Source organism: Scyliorhinus torazame, chromosome 11 (assembly GCF_047496885.1).
Source record: "Scyliorhinus torazame isolate Kashiwa2021f chromosome 11, sScyTor2.1, whole genome shotgun sequence".
NCBI classification, from domain to species: domain Eukaryota; kingdom Metazoa; phylum Chordata; class Chondrichthyes; order Carcharhiniformes; family Scyliorhinidae; genus Scyliorhinus; species Scyliorhinus torazame.
The window spans coordinates 60,529,496-60,553,040 of NC_092717.1; the positions used below are offsets into that span (position 1 = coordinate 60,529,496).

Genomic DNA, 23,545 nt, shown 5'->3' on the forward strand with positions numbered 1-23,545 from the left:
GGGTCCCAACACGGACAAGACCGGTGAATCCTTCCCAAGGTTGGAAACTTTGAACAGTTTTTCCATAAACATCAGTGGTGACTGATGGACATTTAAATTTGTTGGCAGCCTTCCCCTACAACCCAGATTAGAACTTCTGAATCGAGAAACTTATTTGCTGCATGCTAACAATTGAACCCACATAGAAACCAAACACAGACTGATTGGAGGCTGCAGAGAATTCTGTGCTGGTCAGGGTTGTTCCTGCTACTGAGTTTCCAAAGAAAAAGGATGACGGCCTCAACTTCCGTCTTAGAATTATTGAGAGAATAAAGAGGTCAGTCGACCTTTAGTCTAATGTAGTGTTGTACTCGGGGAGGCCTCTAATAATTGCACCACTGGTTCACAATTTATAGCACCATAGAGGAATATTTGGCTGCAACACAGGCTAGTCAGCACCATTACATCGCTGACCCGTGTGTTTATCTTTGGACTGTTGGCACAGATTTCACATCCTAAGGGTGTTTAGCTCAGTATTGAACAACTAGAGGAAGGGTTGGAATACCATGGAGACTCAGGTAAAACACTGAAAGGGTGGGAGGTTAGGAATGAAGCTTTAATTCTGACAGCAACATGACAACCTAAAACTTGTGGGAGGGTCATTATTCAGATTTAATGATTGTTATACATCTAGCAAATGAAAATAAATATGATTATTATTGCCCAGCAGGTATCCATGTCATCTTTCCCACCCACTATCACAATATGAACTCTCAGCCATCAATCTCCAAATCAGTCATGAATACAATGGCTTAAGTAAATAACCATGGAGTGTGCTTCTTTATTGAATGGCCCATCTATGCAATGGGTTTCCAACTATATCCTACCTGGTAACTCATCCTGCAATGGGGGCACATATTCTGAACATTACAAGTTTGGAGTCAAATGTTCCATTACTAAATTACCTGAGGCTAAAGTATGCATTGTGGTTTATAATGGGCTGCTTCAGTTCAGTTCAAGGTTTGCTAGTTTCTACAAACTAGCAGCATCTGATGGGTGAGATATCTTAAAGACTGAGGTAGTGGCGATTGGATTCCTAGTTGTCTATCTGGGAGGTCCAAATTCAACAAATCATTTCTGATCTATTTCTGCATATGCGTAACAGCTCTGACAATTAATAGGGACTGGTTTAGCTCAGTGGGCTAGACAGCTGGTTTGTGATGCAGAACAAGGCCAGCAGTGCGGGTACCAGCTTACCCGAACAGGCGCTGGAATGTGGCGACTCGGGGCTTTTCACAGTAACTTCATACCTGTGACAATAAAAGATTATTATTAAAGCTATTCAGTTATCGACAGTGAATATTCTAGCAGTGTAGATCAGGAATTTGCATTTTTAAAATTTAACATGTCCAATTCTTTTTCTTTCCAACTAATGGACAATTTAGCATAGCCAATCCACCTACCCTGCACATCTTTGGGTTGTGAGGGCAAAATCCACGCAGACATGGGGAGAATGTGCAAACTCCACATGGACAGTAACCCGGGGCCGGGATCGAATCCGGGTCCGTGGTGCTGTGAGGCACCAGTGCTAACCACTGTGCCACCGAGCTGCCCCCAGGAATTTGTATCTAATGAGAAATTTATATCCTATGGAGCTGCTTCTAATTGAAGCTTTCCACGTATCTTATTTCCCATTGCAGTGGCCTATACTCATGCTCATGCCGTGGGACAGTTTCAGTTAAGTGCAGCAGCTCAAACGCAACTTGCCCAGAAGTTTCAAAGCCAGTATTCTGACTCTTGACTCTGGCTGCTTGCATTGGAAGGCCTGTAAAAGAAAGCAAAGGGAAACTTCATTGCTGGTCAATGCAGGGAGGCCTGTGTGCTGATGCCCAGCTATCTCCAGCAGTGATGTGGTCCAAAGATGTGCAGGTTAGGTGGATTGGCCATATAAATTGCCCTTAGTATCCAAAATTGCCCTTAGTGTTGGGTGGGGTTCCTGGGTAATGGGGATAGGATGGGAGTGTGGGCTTGGGTGGGGTGCTCTTTCCAAGAGCCGGTGCAGACTCGATGGGCCGAATGGCCTCCTTCTGCACTGTAAATTCTATGATAAAATTATGAAGAGGACCACCAAGTCAAGCAATGTTTTCTTTGACCTGCAGGTTTCCTGCAGGAGGCAGGTGTCGTTTTGGAATCAAGGGGGTGCAACCTAAATGCAGCAGGTGTTGAGTCCTGTTCCAGTGGGCCTTAAGATGGAAAATAGAGTTAGAATTTTTAAATTCTATACATCAGTTATTTCTGCAAGTGGAGTTAATGATAGGAAATAGTGTATCATCGCAGTTAACTGGTAACAGATTTTAAACTGGGAATGAAAATTGTGTGGTTCTAAAATGGGTGGCAGATCTGCAACAGGGCAAGGAGGTTACAAATTCCGCGATGGTGTCTTGGGCAGACCTGTCTCCAGAAGCAGCTAGGAAAAGCCCGTTTACAAGGCCCCATGTCCAAACTACCATATTGTTAGTGTGACATTGGTTTCACAACATTAACTTTCAAATATTTCAGCTGACAAGCATGAAAATAAATGAATGGTAGATACGACCAATGAAATGGCTGTATTGTCTGCAAAGTTGGTAGCCACTTAGAACCATAACGGATGTTTACAGTGGAGGTAGAAGTAGTTTGGCTCATCATAATTTTTGCTGAGATGTGAGACAGGCCGGAATTCTCTAGCCATTGGGATTCTCTTTATCCACTGGCAATGGGTTTCCTGACGGCGTGGGGTGGCATCAATGGGAAATCCCATTGCCAAGCAGCAGGAAGAGAGAATGCCGCCGCCAGCGAAAGACGCGTCTCCGAGAAACACGCAGCTGGGAGACCAGAGAATCCCGTCCATATTGTATGCTGCAGCTCTCGCAGCAATGCCCAATAGCTTCAAATATTTATCTATTCTTTCCTCAATAGATGCAATGGTCTCTGCTTACTCACTCCCTGTGATATTGTTACAGATCCAAGTAATTTTTTGTCGAAAGAAATTTCACTTTTCCTCACTCAATTAGTGACAATTTTAAACTGATGGCTTCTTCTTACTGCCACCCCAACTACAGAAAATGTCTTTCTCTTTTCACTCCATCCAAACTCTACATAATTTTTAAAAATCTGTTATACAGGCTATGGTGTGAGTTAACCCTTCAAGAAGGAAGAAACAGAGGCCTTTCAATGACATGGAGGGCGTAAGACTTCCTCCAGTAACAGTTAGCTCATGCCTCCTGTGTTATTGACGTTGCCAAAGAAGTCATATAGTTGATTTGTCCAGCTGTTTCTGTGAAAATACAGATTGTTGTCATAAAATGATCATTACCCATAAATCATCACTGGGAGTTTCCTGAAGTCTCAATGATTTCCTTCCTTATAGTTTGTAGATCAACGGGGCATAATTCCAATAAAACATCAGCCCCCTGCTTATAAATAGTCGATTACTTGTTCAGTTTATAGTTGGAAATCGAAAAACAAAATCACGGTGTAATTTATTTTATCTGCTTTTAACAGAATGCTGTATTTGTGAAGGTGCCAGTACGGGGGATGTTAGAGCTGTGAGAACATAGAACATACAGTGCAGAAGGAGGCCATTCGGCCCATCGAGTCTGCACCGACCCATTTAATCCCTCACTTCCACCCAATAACCCCTCCGAACGTTTTTTGGACACGAAGGGGCAATTTAGCATGTCCAATCCGCCTAATCTGCACGTCTTTGGACTGTGGGAGGAAACCGGAGCACCCGGAGGAAATCCACCCAGACACAGGGAGAACGTGCAAACTCCGCACAGACAGTGACCCAGCAGGGAATCGAACCTGGGACCCTTGCGCTGTGAAGCCACAGTGCAAATCACTTGTGCTACCGTGCTGCAATGATATATCACCCAATTACCTGGACACTGGCAAAGAAAATTAGTTGTCATGGCGGTTAGTGTAATCAAGGCTAGACAGCAGGACCAACATGCAGTGCAACAGCTCCACCCAATTCAATAAGACCATTGATCGCAGCCTGACCAGGCTCGACAAATGTCCTGCTCTCTTCTACAGCTCATCAGTACAGTGAAAAAAAACAACTATATTTACCGTAAAACCTTGAGTATACGTCACCCCCACATTTTATACCAACAGATCTTATCAACATTATCATTATCAATATATCTCACTCCCATTTATTTGGATTATTGGATAAATTATATTTTTTCTGGTAAAATTGTTGCTTGATTGGAGAATAGATTCTGGAGAGCAGATGTTGGCAACCTGGATTTGAACATTTTTTGAGAATGAGAACCAAAGTATTGTAACCCTCTAATTACCTCCTCTTGAGTACTGCTCAGGCTAGGGCTTTGGTTTGGAGGATTTGTACTGTGGTCCTTTATTATCCTGTCAAACTTTCTTTCTCTTTGGAGCATTCCTGGGCCTGGTGAAACATCTTGATTGAATGTATAGGGTGTAATCCTAACAGAGCAATCACTATGATTATCACTATCATGGTTACATTCATTTTCACTTGGCTCAAACCTGGGCAAAAGAGCTGTACTCAAGATGTGAGGTGAGAGCGACTGTCCTTAATATTAAGGCAGCATTTAACCGAGTGTGGTATAGTTTGTGTGAGCCCTAACAAAACTGAAGTAAATGAGAATTAGGCGGGAAACTCTGTACTGGGTTAGGGTCAATACGAGCGCAAAGGAAGATGTTTGTCATTGTTGGAGTTCAATCACCTCAGTTCCAGGGCATTGCTGCAGGAGTTCCTGAAGTACTAACCTAGCCACAATTACCTTCAGCTGCACCATCACTTACACTCTCTCATAAGGTTATAAGTAGGAATGTTTGCAGTATCATTCGCAACTCCTCAGATACTGAAACAGTCAGTGTCCATAAGACCTGACAACATTCAGGCTTGGGCTGAGAAGTGGTAAGTACAATTTGCATCACAAATTGCCAGGCAATAAACATCTCTAACAAGAGAAAATCCAATCATCGCCCCTTGACATTCAATGACTTACCATTGCTGAATCTCCCACTATCAGTACCCTGGGGATTATCATTGACCAGTAACTGAACTGGACTAGCCATATAAATACTGTGGCTACGACAGCAGAGCAGACCTGAGGTTGGAAATTCTGTGGTGAGTAACTTGCAATGGCCCTTCCTATTTCGAGGTAGGATAGAATGGGGGCGGTTTGGGTTTTGCGGAAACACATTTTACAGAGGTAGATTGCCATTTAAATTAGCAGACACGGGGAGAATGAGCAAACTCCACACGGACAATGACCTGGGGCCGTGATCAAACCTGGGACCTCAGCGCCGTGAAGCAGCAGTGCTAAACACTGCGCCACCGTACCGTCCTTAGGAATTGTCAAAGCAATTGTCAAAGGGAACTGTCACGCTGTCGAGACATTTACAGTCATTGGGCCAGATTCTCCCCCAAAATTTCCAAGTTCATTTGTGGTGGGTTGTTCAGGGAATTACCCGGCGGCTCTTCCGGCGAGTTCCTCACCGCTATTCAATGACACTTAGTCACTTTTTTGGGCCCTACGGAGTTTCTCATGGGTTTAGGCTACATTTAGAATTTATTTAGCACAGGCGAGCTGAACTCCGAGATTGGGCCCCCATTTTGAAAAGTTGCCCCGATCTCTAAGTGAGCTTGTGGGTTCCCCACATCCCCACCCACGGGCAATGTCACCATAATTTCAAAAAATCATCTTTTTATTGGCATTTTCAAAGTTATGTACATTGCCGTTTGTTTCTTTTCTGATAGTGCAAAAAGGCTTTTTCTTATTTTTCTCTATTTACATATCCTTGCTGTCTGATATGGATTGTCATTTCCCCCAGCCACCCTCTCCTTAACCCCCCCCCCCCCGCCCAAACCCTGATGCCCCGCCCCAGGTCTGTCCGGGAGTATGTTCCGCTTCTCCTTGTTCCCCCCTCCTTTTTCTCCCTCAGTTGGCTTCAGCCGTGACCTTTCTGTGGATGGGGGGGGGAGGGGGAGGGGGATTCTCCGGCATGCGTTAGGGAAGCAAAAGCTAGGGCGCCGGCCCCCTTACCCGTGTGTAGTTCTAGCTGCTTTGATACCCCAAAAATTACCACATTTTGGCATGACTTCATCCCCCCCCCCCCCCCCCCCCCAACAACCTTGGACATTGCCTCGGAGAAGACTGTCCAGAACCCAGCAAGTTTGGGACAAGCCCAGAACATTGGGTGTGGTTGGCCGGGCCTCCCTGGCACCGTTCACATTTATCCTACACCTCTGGGAAGAACCTGCTTATTCGGGTTCTGGTCAGGTGTGCTCTGTGCACCAATTTGAACTGCATGAGGGTGAGCCTTGCACTGGAGGAGGTAGAGTTGGCCCTGCTCAATGCTTCGCTCCAGAGTCCCCACCCCACTTCTGTCCCCAGTTCGTCCTCCCATTTCCATCTGGTCTCATCTAGTGGTGTTCTGGCTCTGTCCAATAGCTGTCCATATATCTTGCCACAGACTCCCCCTTCATCATGTCCTCTAATAGTGTGGTCTCCAGGGCCCAGGGGTCCCCTACTGTCTCTTTGCGGAGGAAGTATTTTATTTGCAGGTGTCTCATTTCCTGTCCTGTCAGCAATTCCCATTCCTCTGTCAGTTAGTTCAGCGTCGCTAGTCTGTGTCCTATGTAAAAGTCTGGCAGCGTTCCCCCGTCCTATCTCCATTTTTTAAAGGTTGCGTCTAGCATGGCTGGCGGGAATCTGTGGTTACCGCAGATGGGGGCCATGGGGGACATCTTGGTTGCCTGAAGTGCTGTGTTAGTTGGCCCCACGTTGTCAATGTGGCCGCTACCACTGGGCTAGATGTGCATTTCATCGAGGGGGATGGGCGTGCTGCCGTGGGTGGAGACCGGAGGGTCGTTCCTCTGCAGGAGGCCGACTCCATCCGCACCCACTCCGAGTTGGGTTTGTGCACCCAACCCCTCACTCTTTTTGCTGTTGCTGCCCAGTGGTAGTACAGTAAGTTTGGCAGTGCCAGGCCACCATTCATTTTCCTCCTTTGCAGTGCTGATTTAGGGACTCTTGGATTCTTTACCACCCCCCCCCCCCCCCCCCCCCACCCACACACACACACACACACAAATGCCATAATTATGCTATCTACATTTTGGAAGAAGGCCTTTGGGTGAGTGGGAGTGCGTCCCACCTCTATAGGTCCTTTTTGACTTGCTACACCAGGCTGATCAGGTTCCACTTGTGGGTCTGTGTCCAGTCACTGGCTATTTGGATCCCCAAGTATTGGAATCTATTTTGGGCTATTTTAAACGGGAGCCTCTCCTGCTCTGTCCCTCCCCCATTTGGGTTCATTGGGAATGCCTCACTTTTGCCCAGGTTGAGTTTGTAATCCTGGAAGGTTCCAAACTCTTTCAGGATCTGCATGATTGCTTTCAGTCCATCCTGTGGCTTTGAGACATACAAGAGCAGGTCATCCGCATAGAGTGAGACTCTGTGCTCTCTGTTTCCTCTTTGGATGCCCTTCCAGCTTTTCGAGTCCCGCAAGGTCATCGCCAGGGGTTTGATTGCTCGTGCGAACAGTAGCAGGGACAATGGGCATCCCTGCCTTGCGCCTCTTTGTAGCTGGAAGTATTCAGCATTAGTCCAACACTCACCTGTACACTTGCGGTGAATCCTGCTCGTAGTCCAAAACATTCCAGGACCTCGAGGAGGTACTTCCATTCGATTCTGTCTAAGGCCTTTTCTGTGCTAGGGAGACGATCACCTCTGGTGTTCTCTCCCTGGGGTGGGGGGGGGGGGGCGGCTTTATTATGTTGAATAATCGTCTGATTTCGCAGTGAATTGCCTACCACTGACAAAGCATGTTTGGTCTTCTGCGACCACCTCTGGTACACAGTTCTCCAGCCTTTTCGCCAGGGCCTTTGCGAGTATTTCAGCATCCATATTTAGCAGTGAAATGGGCCTATATGATCAACATTCTGTCGGGTCTTTGTCTTTTTTGGGTATCAGTGAAATTGTAGTCTGCGCTAGTGTAGGAGGCAAAGTGCCCCTTGCTAGCAAGTCTGCGAACATGTCCCTTAGATGTGGGGCCAGGGCGGTACGAATTTTTAATAGAAGTTCGCCGGAAACATGTCCAGTCCCGCCGCCTTTCCTGCCTGCGTGGAGCTGATGCTCTCCATGATTTCTTCCAGATCTATTGGTGCTTCCAGCTCCCCCCATCTGTCCTCCCCCACAACTGGTATTTCCAGTCCAGCGAGGAACTGTTTCACCCCCTTGTCCCCGTCGGAGGGCTCGGAGGTGTGTAGCCCTCGATAGAAGGTCTTGAATGCTTTTTGTTCCGCTACCAGCCTGCCTCTGCTGTCTTTTACCTGTGCTATTTGGCTGCCTGCTTTCTCAGCTGGTGAGCCAATAGATGGCCAGCCTTTTCAGCGTGTTCGTAGAAGGTTCCCCGTGTCTGGCATTGGTACACTGGCGGAGTTGGTACACTGCTTTCCTGGTGGATACAGGTTAAAGTCCATTTGTAGCTTTTTCCTCTCTGCCAGCAGCTCTACCGTCGGGGCCTTGGAGACCCCCTACACAAATGGACACTAGCCCACACCGCCCCAAGTGAGGACACCCCATTATGGGGTCCCTGGGGGTCCCCCCTCTTTAGGCATCCCAAACCTCCGTATAGCACCCGCTCCCTTCCAGGAACCCCACCCATCAAACCCCAAATTTCCGAAGGCCCCTATTTACTTGTCCAGTACTCCCTCACCCTTCAAACCCTCCCTCATCTTTCATCTCCACCTCATTTCACGGGCAGGGCCCCCCTCACCCCTGGCAATGTCACCCTAGCACTCGGGCACCCTTGCATTGCCACCCAGGCAGTACTCCTGCTGGCTTGGCAGTGCCATCCGGGCACCTTGGCAGTGCAAGGGTAGTAGTGCAAGGTGGCAATTGGGCATTGCCAAGGTGCCCACATTCCAGGGGGGGGGGGCTAGGGAACCACCCTACACTGACCCTGACCATCCTGGGGTCTCCGATGGCCTGGGAGACTCCCCGGGTGCCATTTTGCCTGGTCAATGTTTGTTTGGGCCAGCACTGATTGGCGCCCAGCTACAGCCTCCCTGGGGAGGCGGAAGAATCATGGGAGGCTGCTGGATCCCGGGCAGGTAGGTCGTAAGTAGGTTTATGACCGACGTCCGCGAGCGTCATTTGGTTCCTCCCATTTGGGGCGGGGTTTCCGACTCCGCGTCTTGCGGGACTTCGGAGAATCCCGGGAAGGCACAGAGGCTGTCAGGAGGCTGGCTGGAGGCCTTTCACGGCATTCTCCAGCTGCGATGCACTCAAACGAGAGCCCAACGCGGTCGGAGATTCGTGGTCAGATTTTTTGATGAAAAGAATGTCTGCAATGTTTCGAACAAAATCATGACTTGCTAATTGTCTGTTGATCTAAGCCTGAGAATTAGTTTTATAAGACTGAGTTCAACAGCCGGGTGTCGGGCAGCACGGTTGCACACTGCTGCCTTACGGCTCTGAGGACCCGAGTTCGATCTCGGCCCTGGGTCACTACCCGTGTGGAGTTTGCACATTCTCCCGTGTCTGCATGGTTCTCACTCCCACAACCCAAAGATGTGCAGGATAGGTGGAATGGCCATGATAAATTGCCCTTTAATTTATAAAAAATCACAGTAAGGAGTCTCCCATGTTATGATCTGACTGACAACTACCAGTGCTTATGGACTCTTTGAAATGCGGCTATGAATGCCAATGAATGTTGTTATAAGGCATTATGTAGTTTAAGGGATGTAAATCTAATATTTTTTTGAATGAATGAGTGTTATTTTCAATGTCGCGAAGTCTGCAACAATGAGAACTTTATTTTACCTCCTCTCAGCAAGGGTTGTGAGGTTTGCTCATGAGTTTTGCTGGATAGGTTGGCATGGTAGTTGTAAGGGCAAAGGGTAGTATGTGTTGACATGCATCAGCACTAAGTTGGCACAGAGGCTACAAGGGATCATGGGGGTGGTTACGGGGAAAGAGGTTGACATGGAGAGTATGAGTGGTGTGTACTGGGAATGAGGTGGCATGGGTTGGATGGGGCACTGGGAGTGTGACTACACCAGACCACACTACACCCCAACCCCAACAATCCCCCCATCCCTCGATACCCTCCCTTGACTAACCCCTCACCCCTCCAACTAAACCCCCTCACCCCCAACCTCCCTCCATACGGGATGGAGAGATGTTTCATGTTTTATTCTTTTTTTAAATGTTGGACATAGTGCCGGAGTCCCAAGGCAAACCTCCTCCCAGCTCACCTCCACACCCGCCATCCTCCTTACTACCCCGTGCTTGCTCCCCCAGTTTCTAATATAGATGCACCCCAGGACCAAAGATCTGGCATCCTGGTAGCCTTTTTAAAAGTTGGATATGAGGAGCCAGGAATTCTCCTGACTGTGTGCACCCAACTTGCGGACGAAAGCCCAGGCCATTGTTGTCAATGTGTCAGCAAGCTCATGGTGTGATAATTACATTGTTAAGCTAATTGCCTTATTAAAGACAATTATTGGCTGAACCTCCAAAAAAAAAGTATAAATGGACACCGCTGGAACAGTTAAGAGTGGGCATTCCATAAGGAATCTCTTATGTATCTCTTACTGAGCTAGATGTAAAATAAACTTGCTAAAGGTAAAGGACAAGCTGTTATATTATTCCTCCACCATGTAATAGCACTGATACTAACAATTGTCATTGTGAATTGGTTTGGAAATTCAGTCAGTTACAGATAACTGCAATCTCAATCCAAGTGTTATTGTGATCCAATCCTTCTCACCAAATCAATATAACCAAAGGCCCAGAACTTCAATATACCTGAGAAGATCCTCTGGTGGAACCCTGAAGGGCTTCATGCAAGAACTGTGTGGGAATTGCTCAGAAAGTTTAAACTTCCGAAGGGCAATTATCCTACACTGAGATCCATCCGATACTCCAACTACTTTAGCAGAATAGTTATCTAGGAAACGTTAGAAGGAGATAAACCACTTCCAATTCCTGGGTAACTATAGGAGTGATCTCTCCAACATCCCACTGGATGCCCACTTGACGAACCCCGATGCTCCCCAAATACCTCCCAATCACCATCTATCCCCAATCCCATACTCCACCCTAACCCCAACAATCCCCCCATCTCTCGATACCCTGCCTTGACTAACCTCTCACCCGCCAACTAAACCCCCTCACCCCCGACCTCCCTCCAGACCGCCACTAGCTAGTTGCCCATGCCCGACTACGCTCCCGACCCCTCAACTATCCCACTTGACTACACTCCCACCCCCGACTGACCACCGTACCCCGCTGACCCGTCCTATCCCTGTCGACCCACGCTACCCACTTACCTGTTTTTTTCAAAGTGTATATAAACACATGGATCTCTCAACTTACCTGGTTTACAGTAGCTAGTGTTCTAAAAAGGGGACGTGATGCGATTTCTCTAACGCTGTTGTCCTGCAATAAAGGGTCAGAGGAACCAGATACATTGCACATTTCTCACCAGGCCCAGGTTGCAAAGGTGGGTGAGAAATTGCAGCTCCGACCTGGGTAAATGAAAAGGAGCAGAGTAACAATCCGACTCTGATTGCCACTCCATGGAAATTCTGGCTTTTCATTGTGTAGAGCTGATCCAAACAGCTGAAAATCCCAACAGATATTCCCTCTTTATACCCAGTACACCAAATACAGCAAGAGATATAGAGCTAAGTGACTTAGATCCAGATGCCAAAGGTATAAAATAAGTAAAAGGTTTTGGTGAATGTTTCCTTTGTCTTCAGCATTCATTGTTGACTAAACAATGAAAGTCTGGGTTATTAGGCGGCCTATTGGTTATTTATATCTGCAGTTTAAAGAGCTTCTAATCCAATCCTAAATTACCTTGCAAAATAGTTAAATGCTTATCATGATTCAGACATAATCAGTATCATCTGCTTTTAATGCACTTACAAATTCAAATGAGGTTTTAACTTTGCAGTTGATAGGACACTGTGACTCGAACTGCTGTAGCTACAGGTCACTGTCATTTAATATGACCTATAAAATTCAGACAGAGATGTAATTCTTTCCTTGTACACTGTAAAAGGTCGACAGTCTGGGACCTATTACTAGGGTTGTTAAGTAGAACACATTGTACGACATACTCTGTGGGATAGAATTGGGACACCATGGCGGAATTCTCCCCCCCCCACCCCCCCACGCCGGGTGGGAGAATCGCCGGAGCGACGCGCGAGTCCCGTCACACCGCCCCGGCACCCGCACGCGATTCTTCCAACCCCCCCCCAATACCGGCGTGGCGAGAATCACTGCTGGCCGCTGGGAGAATCGCCGCTCGCCGTTTGTAACGGGCGAGCGGCGATACTCCGGCCCGGATGGGCCGAGCAGCCTGCCCAACACGACTGCTTCCCGCCGGCACCGTCCACACCTGGTCGCTACTGGCGGGAACAGTGCGGGAACGCTGGGGGGGGGGAACGGCCTGTGGGGTGGGGTGGGGGGGGGTCCTGCACCGGGGCGGCCTCAAAAGGGGTCCGGCCCGCGATCGATGCCCACCGATCAACGGGCCGGCCTCTCTGAAAGAGGACTGCCTTTCCTCCGCCACCCCGCAAGATCCATCCGACATCTTCTTGCCTCGGGGAGGACGGCAACCGCGCATGCCAAGGCCAGGCGCGCATAAATGACGCGACGCCGTTCCTAGCCCCCCGGGGGAGGGAGAATAGGGGGTTGGGAGCGGCCTCCGACGCCGGAGTGAAACACTCCGGTTTTCACTCCGGCGTCGGGACTTAGGCTCCCGGTGGGAGAATTGCGCCCCATGTGCTTACATTACGGGCCAGAATTCTCCGGCTGTTGGAATTCTCTTTTCCAACACGTGGGTTTCCCGGGGCATGGGATGGCTTCAATGGGAAATCCCATTGACAAGTGGGAGAAGTAGAGAATCCCACTGCCAATGAACAGAGCGCCACTGAGAAATATGCAGCTGGGGGACCGGAGAATTCAGCCCAAGATTCCGCCTCATGGTGCTCTGCAATGCTGACTCCACAGAGCTTTATAATAATAATCTTTATTGTCACAAGTAGGCTTACATTAACATTGCAATGATGTTACTGTGAAAAGCCCCTAGTCGCCACATTCCGGTGCCTGTTCGGGTACACGAGGGAGAATTCAGAATATCCAATCACCTAACAGCTCGTCTTTCGGGCCTTGCGGGGGGAAACCGGAGCACCCGGAAGAAGCCCACGCAGACACAGGGAGAACATGCAAACTCCACACAGACAGTGACCCAATCCGGGAATCGAACCTGGGACCCTGGCACTGTGAAGCTACAGTGCCAACCACTGTGCTACCGTGCCGCCTGAGCTTGTGGCGTCAGTGGGAGGGTACCTCATTAGCATTAATTGCGTGGCTGTAAAGACCTGTCTGGGTGCAATTCCAGTACCTGCTTGCCCATGCCTGTTGGATAAAAGGGACAGTCTAAACTCCCTGACCCAACCATGATCCTATCAGGCTCTTTAGCTCGGGGGCAGATGTGAGAAATTTTACCTCTTTGATCACTCAGCAACTTGTGGCTCACATTTACCCTTGATGAAGCCAATATAATTTCACCCACACTGCATACCTGCTGCTTCTACAGTGGCGGGTCCTGAATGAAGCTCAGAGGCTCTGTTGCTCATTTTCGATCCCAACAGCGTCGCCAATACTGTTGCGAATATTAATGATAATGTTGGTGAACCACAAGCCTTCCCTTATATCGATCAAATGACCATACAACCAGTTAGTTAGTTCAAAAGATGGTTTATTTACATACACAAGAGTTACCTCGACATGCAAACACAATATCTACTACGAGTTAAACTACACCTATCAGCTACAATAACCTATGCTTAACTTCAGGGCAACCGGCACTGTGCAAATGGATAAGGCCTTTATCTGGATTTCACTCAGCTGGTTCAAAGAAAGTGGCTCTGTCTCTGCTGGGCTCATCCGTCAGGTAGCGATCGTTGGTCTTGAACTTTGCTGGCTGTTCCTGCTACAGTTGGCTGGCACAGGCCAGATTCAAAGGAGGCTGGCACAGGATGGATCCAAAAGAGACAGAACACATGGCTGTGTCCTCTTTTATCCCCCTCGGATTTCACGCTCTTTGGGGCGGTCCTTAACCTTGGACCCAATAGTTCGACAGGGCTCTGATCGGTGTCTTCGATTTCGGCCAATAAAGGGGTGGGTGCCTTGGTGGCTGGGCGGGTTCTTAGCGGTCATTGACTTTGGCATTTGGACTCTCTGAGTAAAGGGAGTGGCGCCGATCAGTCTATGGCTGTACCGGTTTCTTGGTTGGAGTTCTATTGTCCTGGGAAAAGTGATTGGAGATCTATTGTCCTGGGAAAATGGGCCATTAAAATGCAAATGAGCGGGGGTGGGGGGGGGGGGGGGATGGGGGGGTTCGATCAGGTCTAGTTACCTGTGTTTCAAATACACATAGGCTCTGTGTCTGTCTGAGTCCTGGGTTGGCCATAATTCCCATGGTCCTTTGCAAGTGGCCATCTTAGATGGCTACAGCTCCGATTCCCAGCTTAAGGGAATGGACCCTATGTCCATCATTTGCTGTCAGGAATGGACAAAATTTCAACCATTGACAAGGCATTGGTGAAACTGTTGGAATGTGTGGGAAATTGGTGGAACCTCTTTTTATCTTGGGGGTTCTACAGGCCCCAAATTCTTTTTTGGACTCGAGAATCTTTGGGGCTTGTCAGTCTAATGATTTTTACGGTTCACAGTTCAGCTGTTAAATAGTCTTACGGTTCAGTACAGCTGTGTGTGGAATCTTTAACATTTAGTCTCCCACAAAAATGTTGCTGGGCCTAGAGTTCACACTTTCAGTTTAACCAAAATATTGCATTTTCATTTGGGGCAGTACAAGATCTTTTCATCTACCCCTGAGGGTAAATATGAAAAATATACACCGCCACTGGGAATGGGTGTTATCAATTCACGGTGCACTGCCGATGATTTTCTATGTGCTAATTGACAGAAAGTCATGGTGACTGGATTTTCCAAGGTGTACTCCAGTCAGCAATGGGAGATTTCAAAAGTGTTTCATGACGTTTACCAATGCTGTCCTCCAGGTAAGTGAATGAGGGAAGGAGAAAATAGCACTTGAGCTAAACATGGTTAATGCAGACGCAATTTTGACTTTTATTGAGAGAACATGTACAACAAATGATAGTTCAGGAAGTCATATGATCATTAAGAGGAATAAGCTGGCGAACACATATTAAACTTAGTCAGGAAATTAGGGCTCTCTAGAAGTAGTTTTGTCTTTATGGGCTTGGGGCAGTCTACTTTTGATGTGCTGATGTTTCTCATTAGAGATAAATAGTTTTAATGTTGATTTCCTACATGCTAAGTATACAATAACTGGTGCAATATCTAATGCTGTATGCCACTGTGCCATTTATCCTGTGTATATCATTCAATAGCAAAAGGATTCTACTTATTAAGCCTATGTTGGAAAGGAAGATAAATGGTCTCTTGTCGACTTCAAGTTGACGATGTTAATGTTGGGGAATGAACACTTCCTGTTTCAGGCATAATGTCAGCATCACACACTTTCAGACTAAAACTCCTTTAACTTTGCCATGCTCAAATGGTACAAAAAGTGTAGGAAAATCCTAATAATATCAATGATACCCGGATACTGCTCGCAGAGATACATCAGGATTAATTCACAGTGCAGGTAGCAGACTTTCTACATTCCATTCAACTCACCAACTGTCACCCATCTTGGCTGTTTCTTCCACTTGGAATTACACAGTAGTGAAGCACATAATGTGCAGAAGGGCATATCCCACGAGGGGGAAAGTGCATTAACACATATTCCAAACACACTGAAACACAAAAGAAAATGTATTCACTTTTATCCTATTTTGCAGGCTGTGTTTCTTTCCTTGTTTGTAGAAACAAAAGTGACAGTTGTCTAACAAAGTGGCTGCTTTTCCCACTATGCCGAGGACCTTTTGCCATTGAACTTCAGGAAAGCAGCATTTTCCACAGCAATTGATGTTGCATTACACCCAGCTGCTTGACAATGCAATAGGCATTCTAGATTATCACAGAGCAGGTGGTCATTGGCCAGAATGGGCTTGTTCTGTTCTGTCTGGACAGAACATATCCGGGCAAGTGCAGTCAAGATCTTACCTACTTGCAATTTTTCTCCACGTCGCCTTTTGGTTCTTTGAATTCAGTGATTTAAGTCCGTGTCCCTCTGGTCCAGCTTGTAAACTTTATCCTATCTATCGCTATTTGATGCTAAGCAAGTTTTAAAGATCAACCCTGCATAGTTTAATTCTAAGGTAACCATCAGAACATAGGTGTGAGATAATCTTCACCTATAAGATGCCTTATGATGCCTTATTCAAATTGAAGATGCCTTATGATGCCTTATTCAAATTGAATCAAATTAAATGTCAAAAGAGGAAATTAACGCAACAGTGAGGAAAGATATTCACTCCGACGATGTGGAATCAGTATGGGTAGAGCTGAGAAACACCAAGAGGCAAAAATCATTAGTGGGGGTTGTTGTAGACCCCCACACTGTAGTGGTGGGGTTGGGAATGGCATTACACCAGGTATTAGAGATACATGTGACAAAGGAGCATTCTAATTATGGTTGACTTTAATCTGGATATCGACTGGGCAAATTAAATTAATCACACTACCATAAAGACGGAATTCCTGGAATCTATTCGGGTTGATTTTCTGGACCAATACGTTGAAGAATCAACGAGAGACCTGGCCATCCTATACTGAGCATTGTGTAATGAGAAAGGAATAATTGGAAGTCTAGTTGTGCGAGACCCTTGGAGGATGAGCAACCATAATATGACAGAATTCTTCATCAAATGGAGAGTGATGTAGTTGATTCTGAGACTCGGGTCCTGAATCTTAATAGAGGAAACTACAGTGCTACGAGGCCCAAATTGGCCATGATGGATTGGGAAACGTTACTTAAAGGGATGACAGTGGATAAGCAACGACAAACATTCAAAGAGTGCATGAGTGAATTGAAACAATTGTTTATTCCTGACTGGCACAAAAATAAAATGGGAAAGGTGGTAAAAGCATGGCTAACACGAGAAATTAGGGAGAGTATTAGATCCAAGGAAGTGTCGTACAAATTGGTGAAAAAACAACACACCTGAGGATTGGGAGCAGTTTAGAATTCAGCAAAGGAGGACCAAGGGATTGATTAAGAAAGGGAAAATAGAGTATGGGGGCGATTCTCCGATATTGAGGCCAAGTGTTCACGACGGCGCAAACAGGGCCTGGACACGACCTATTCTGGCCGCGCCATCCTGCGCATGCGCGGGGAACATCTTACGCATGCCGGCCCCTCACCAACATAGAGCCGGTGTTCTGGGGCCGTGCGCAGAAGGACGTAGGCCTGGGGGGGGGGGGGGGGGTGGGAGAGGCCGGCCCGCCGATCGGTGGGCTCCGATCGCGGGCCAGACCCCATTGGAGGCCACCCCGGTGAAGGAGCCCCCCCCCCACACAGGCCGCCCCTCCAGTGTTCCCGCCGGCAGCGACCAGGGGTGGACGACAACGGTGGGAACCTTTCATATCGTTGTGGCTACTCGGCCCATCCGGCTGGAGAATCGCCGCTCGCCGGTTCTCCGAGCGGCCCGGTGCGAATCGTGCGCCGCTGGTTTCCGGGGGGGGTGGTGGGAGAATCGCGTGCGGGAGTTGGGGTGGCTGATCAGAGCCCCGGCGATTCTCCCACCCGGCGTGGGGGGGGGGGGGGGGGGGGCGGAGAATAGCGCCCAACGAATGTAAGTTTGCGGGCAACATAAACACTGACTCTAAATGTTTCTATAGATGTGTGAAGAGAAAAAGATTGGTGAAGACAAATGTAGGTCCCTTACAGTCAGAAACCAGCAAATTTATAATGGGGAACAAATAAATGGCTGACCAACTAAAAACAAACTTTGGTTCTGTCTTCACAAAGGAGGACACAAATACCATGCCAGAAATGTTGGGGAACAGAGGGTTTAGTGAGAGGGAGCAACTGAAGGAAATCAGTATTGGTAGGGAAATAGAGTTGGAGAAATTGATGTGATTGAAGGCCGATGAATGCAATTCCAAAGGCCTTATAATCTACATCCCAGAGTACTTATGGAAGTGGCCTGAGAAATAATGGATGCGTTGGTGGTCATTTTCTATGATCCTAGACTCTGGAACAACCCCTACAGATTGGAGGGTAGCTAATGTAACCCCGCTATTTAAAAAGGGAGATAAAGAGAAAACTGAATTATAGAACAGTAAACCTGATGTTAGTAAATTCTAGAGTCCATCACCAAGATTTTACAGCAGAATACCTGGAAAGCAGTGATAGAATTAGACAGAGTCAGCATGGACTTATGAAAGGGAAATCATGCTTGATGAATATTCAGCAATTCTTCGAGGTTGTAACGAGTAAAGTTGATGAGGGGGAGCCAGTGGACGTACTTTATTTGGACTTAAAGGTGTTCGCCAAAGTCCTACATATGAGATTAGCGTGTAAAAGGAAAGTGCATGGGTTAGGGGTAGTGTATTAAAATGGACAGAAAACTGGGTGTCAGACAAGAAACAAAGAGTAGAAATTTCCAAATGGCAGCAGTGGCTAGTGGGGTACAGCAGGCATCGCTGCTAGGACCTCAACTATTCACAGTATATATTAATGATTTAGAACTAAATGCAATATCTCCAAATTTACAGATGACATAAAGCTGGCTGGGAGGATGCAGAGATACTTCAGTGTGAAATGAAATGAAAATCGCTTATTGTCACAAGTGGGCTTCAAATGAAGTTACTGTGAAAAGCCCCTAGTCGCCACATTCCGGCACCTGTTCGGGGAGGCTGGTACGGGAATTGAACCGTGCTGCTGGCCTGCCTGTTTTAAAAGCCAGCGATTTAGCCCAGTGTGCTAAACCAGCCTCATGTGATGTGGAAAAGCTGGGTGAGTGGGCAAATGTATGGTTGATGCAATAAAATGGGGATAATTGTGAGGCTATCCACTTTGGGAGCAAAAACAGGAAGGCAAATTATTGTCTGATGGCTATAATAAAGAGAGGGGAATGTGCAACTTGATCTGGATGTCCTTGTACATCAGTTGCTGAAGGTAAGCATGCAGAGGGTAAAGAAGTCAAATAGCATGTTGGCCTTTATGTTGTGAGGTTTCGAGTACAGGGCCTGATTGAGACCACACCTCGAATATTGTGTGCAGTTTTGGTCTCCTTATCTGAGGAAGGATGCTCTTGCTGTAGTGCGAGTGCAGAAAAGGTTTACCAGACTGATTCCTGGGATGGCGGGACAACGTAGGAGAAGAGATTGAGTCAGTCAGGGTTATACGTGTTGGCGTTCAGAAGAATGAGTGGGGGGGGGGCGGGATCAGGCTGTTAGATGATCAGCCATGGTCATAATGAATGTCGGAGCAGGCTTGAATCATCGAATGGCCTCCTCCTGCTCATATTTTCTGTTTCTAAGCAAATGCAGACATATTAGGGAAATGGCGATAGACCAGAGAGATAGGATGCAGGATATTGGAATTAGGAGACGAGAGATTCAGAGTTAATTTGATGTCTCCGGGTTGTTAACACAGTGTAACACAATGCTTTATTGTTTTTCAAAACCGTGTGATTGCTGAGTACACTCTATCTACACTTCAAGATAAATCAGTCTGGCAGAGAAAGCTGCATTTAATCACACAATGACTTGGGATTTTGAACTTTACTTTCCTAATTTAATTAGTGTCAGATCTAATGAGCTAATAACTTTTGATATAATTGAATTTAAAATAATTATGGAGAACTAGCTCTTGAATGAGTGAAGGTGACAGGAGCTATGAAAGGCATCGATCTGATCACCAAACTCTGGGGAGAGACTCCAATGAAACAACAACCTGGTAAAACACTGGCTTTTCACCGTGATTTTCAACACAGCGTATTTATGCTCCTTGATTTCAATGATAATTAAACTGATGAACAGGTTCTGGAGCAGAGATACAGGGTTTTGGGAATTCTGAATAGATAGGCCGATGACTAGCGTGAGATGTGTAAGGATCCAAGGACAAGATAGTTTTAACTCTCATTTAGTTGTTAATGCAATTTAACAGTTTTCCTGTTATATTGAACACTAAGGTTATTGATTTATTCCAAGATTGTATGAGGGTGCATGTTGGTGTATGTTGGCATCTATTGGAAATGGAGCACCTCCTTTTGTTCCAGTCTGAGGGTGGTATTTAATGCGCTTCCCAGCTATGGGTTTGGTGGTGTGGCAGGTGGGACCCGGCTACCTTCCCCACCCTCCACCATGATTAAATCTGTGGCAGGAAGGCCCATGGATTGAGGTGGATGATCGGCCCTGATCATATTGTATGGCGAAACAGGCTGGAAGCGCCTATGCTCCTATTTTCTATGTTTCTAAGCAAATGCAGACATTAGGGATATGGAGATAGACAAAGATTGGGATACAGTAAGATAGAATAGAGGAGATTAGATTTAGTAGACGAGAGATTGAGTTATGCTTGATATCTCTTAATTGTTAATACAATATAACACAGGAAGGATGGCCTTCCTGCTCCGTTGCCAGTTGAGGCCCTTACGTGGGTGGATTCTAGACCTTGGTGGGTGCATTATTGGCCACAGACACCACTTTCTTTGTAGCGCTGCAGTTCAGTAGGTTTGCGAGCCTCTGATTGGCTGACAGCTCTCAGTGGGCAATGTCCCCCCCCCCCCATCCCCCCTTCACCCCCGGGATTCCTTATCCAGGGAAGGCCCGCCACTGACCTGTCAATTGTAGCCAACCTTCCCTAAAAGGTGACACGAGCTCGTGCAAACTTTCCAGCCAGTGGATGAGACACCTGTCACCTCTGCTAAATACTGCCTCAAGTGTTGCACATGTTGGTCTATCTGCAATTTTGCTTTAATGCAATTTAAGCAGGTGGCAGTATTTAAACCAACATCAGTAAGGTGGATTATTTGGGATACCTACTGTGCGCAAATCAACTGTTGTCTTTCCCACATCATAACAATGATTATGCACCCTATCGAACGTCTGTATCGCGCCCGACTCGGTGACGCAATGAGCCTCACAAAAATCGATGCATCGTGGTATTTCACTGGCAGCTGCAGTCTCACTTGCACGAGATGTACGACGCTCCGACGCCTCGTGAGATCAAACAATTAATTTCACTTGAATATGTCTATGCCGGAGTATCCCAGTGTCTGGGATCGAAGGCCCTCGCCTGTGAGATCTTGCCGTGGCGCCATTTAGCATTAGTTTCCACAAATATAGACCAGGCGTAATGACACTTGGGGAGTGGGGAGGTCTCCCAGGTGATCAGAGGCCCCTGGATGATTAGACACTGGGCAGGGTTGTACCCTGATACCCCAATGCCACCTGGGCACCTTGGCACTGCCAACTGGGCACCCTGTTGTTCAATTGTGTAGTTGGCAGAAAGTGTTTTTGGACTGATCACAGCATCCTGTTAGTGGGATAGTCTTCGTGCAGGGGATACACAGAAAAGTAAAGTTGAGGCCACAATCAGGTCAGATATGATCTTGCCAAACTGCAGAGCAGGTTCAAGGGGCCAAATGGCCTTGTCCTCCTAATTCATATGTTCATATGTTTGAAGACCATACATGACTTACATATCAAGAGCAATGCCACATGTATGTGCTTGTTTAACAGTGGGAGTTTATTTATGAATGTGCCACTGAAAGAAGACATCATCATGTGCACTATATCATAGAAATATATGCAATATAGACATGCCACCATTTTCTGAACTTGTATTCATTGAACTTAGCGTAGTTCAGTTTTAATAACATTGTGCACGCCCAATTAAATGCTTGAGCCAGGAGATCCCATTTCCATTCTGTGTTTTTCATCAGTTTGCACAAGTGATATTTTCCACCAACAGGATGCTGTTGTCAGTCCAGAAAGATGTTCTGCCTACCATGTCATTGAGCAACGCCATGCATGGATTTCTCTGCTGGTGGGATGTCGGTGCATAGGCGGTACATCATAACAATTGGCTGATTGAATCAAACAACATGTCCCTCTGGCTGTTTTTAATAGGCAAAGTGCAGACTGTACTCAACTAGCCCATGCTTGCAAGACCCAAAATAAAATATTACTGTGAGTTGTGATTCGGTGATTGGGCAGCTCTTGCTGAACAATGAGAGTGCGCTAAAAGAAAGATAATCAGTTGAGCTCATAATGTGGTTCAGTTGTGTTTGCAAGAAATGACATAGATTCATATCCTGGGACCTGATCTCTTCAAACAAATGGAATAGATTTAAGCTTCATGTCTTATTTGAATTAACCGAGAGCTTGGGGAGCCTGTTGCTTTCTCCATTGGAATGCCTTGGCCAATCAATCAGCACTCTTTTCTCTTGTAGTATAAATCAATGTGAGCATTTGAAATTTGGCATTGTTGCATTTGTCCTGATGAGCGCCAAGGAATAACAGCAGAATAACCACTTCTTCATCACTAATCCCATAGCCCGCCCACCCTACTTCAACGTGCCACGGAAACATTGGGCACACCTCAGTAGTAAGAGAATCAAGGGTTAAGAGGACAAGGTGAGGATTATATCAGATCAGCCATGATCTCATTGAATTGTGAAGCAATTTGATGGGCAGAATGGTCTACTTCTGCTCCTATGCCTTATGGTCTTATGGTTTCCACACTGGCCAGGCACTTGTGCAGCAAATCGGCACAAGTGGGACTTTACAGGGAATCCATAGCAAAGCTGTGGTGCACCCCAATAAATGACTCACATCATTGAAGACTTTCCCCTGACAGATTTCAGCGGCGGGCTCAAGAGAGCTCCATTTAGCTACTTTGGAAGCTATTGCCTGGCTTGGTGATTATTGCACATGCTAAAAAATAATGCCAGAAGGGGCAGCACGGTGGCGCAGTGGTTAGCACTGCTGCCTTACGGCACTGAGGACTCGGGTTCGATCCTGGCCTGGGTCACAGTCCATATGGAGTTTGTACATTCTGCCAGTGTCTGCGTGAGTCTCAATCACCCCCACAACCCAAAGATGTGCAGGGTAGATGGACTGACCACGCTAAATTGCCCCTTAATTGGAATTTAAAAGAAAAATAGTGCCAGATGAAAAGCTTCAATAACATGTCTCACTTTTCCCTCTGTTGTTTTGTGGCACACTGGCACCCGGTTCAATTCCAGTCTTGGGTGACTCTCTGTGTGGAGTTTGCACATTCTCCCCGTGTCTGCGGCAGTTTCCTCAGGGTGGCCTGGTTTCCTCCCACAGTCCAAAGGTGTGCAGGTTAGGTGGGGTTGCAGGGATAGCGGGGGGAGGGGGGAGGGACTAGTTGACCTAGTCAGGGTGTTGTTTCTGAGGGTTGGTGCAGAATAGATGGGCCAAATGGCCTCCTTCTTCACTGTAGTGATTCTATATTTTAATCCAGAGTAGGGCGCAGAGCTACATGAAGGGATGGAGGTTTATATTCTTGACTCAGTAATGCATAAAGATCCTTTCAACAG

At 46.9% G+C, this 23,545-nt stretch overlaps 1 protein-coding gene across 1 annotated transcript in view; it reads left to right on the top strand.

Annotated features, from left to right (window-relative positions):
* The window catches only part of itga9 (integrin, alpha 9), a 936,771-nt gene that overhangs the window by 509,522 nt on the left and 403,704 nt on the right, over positions 1-23,545 (top strand). The window lies entirely within an intron of this gene.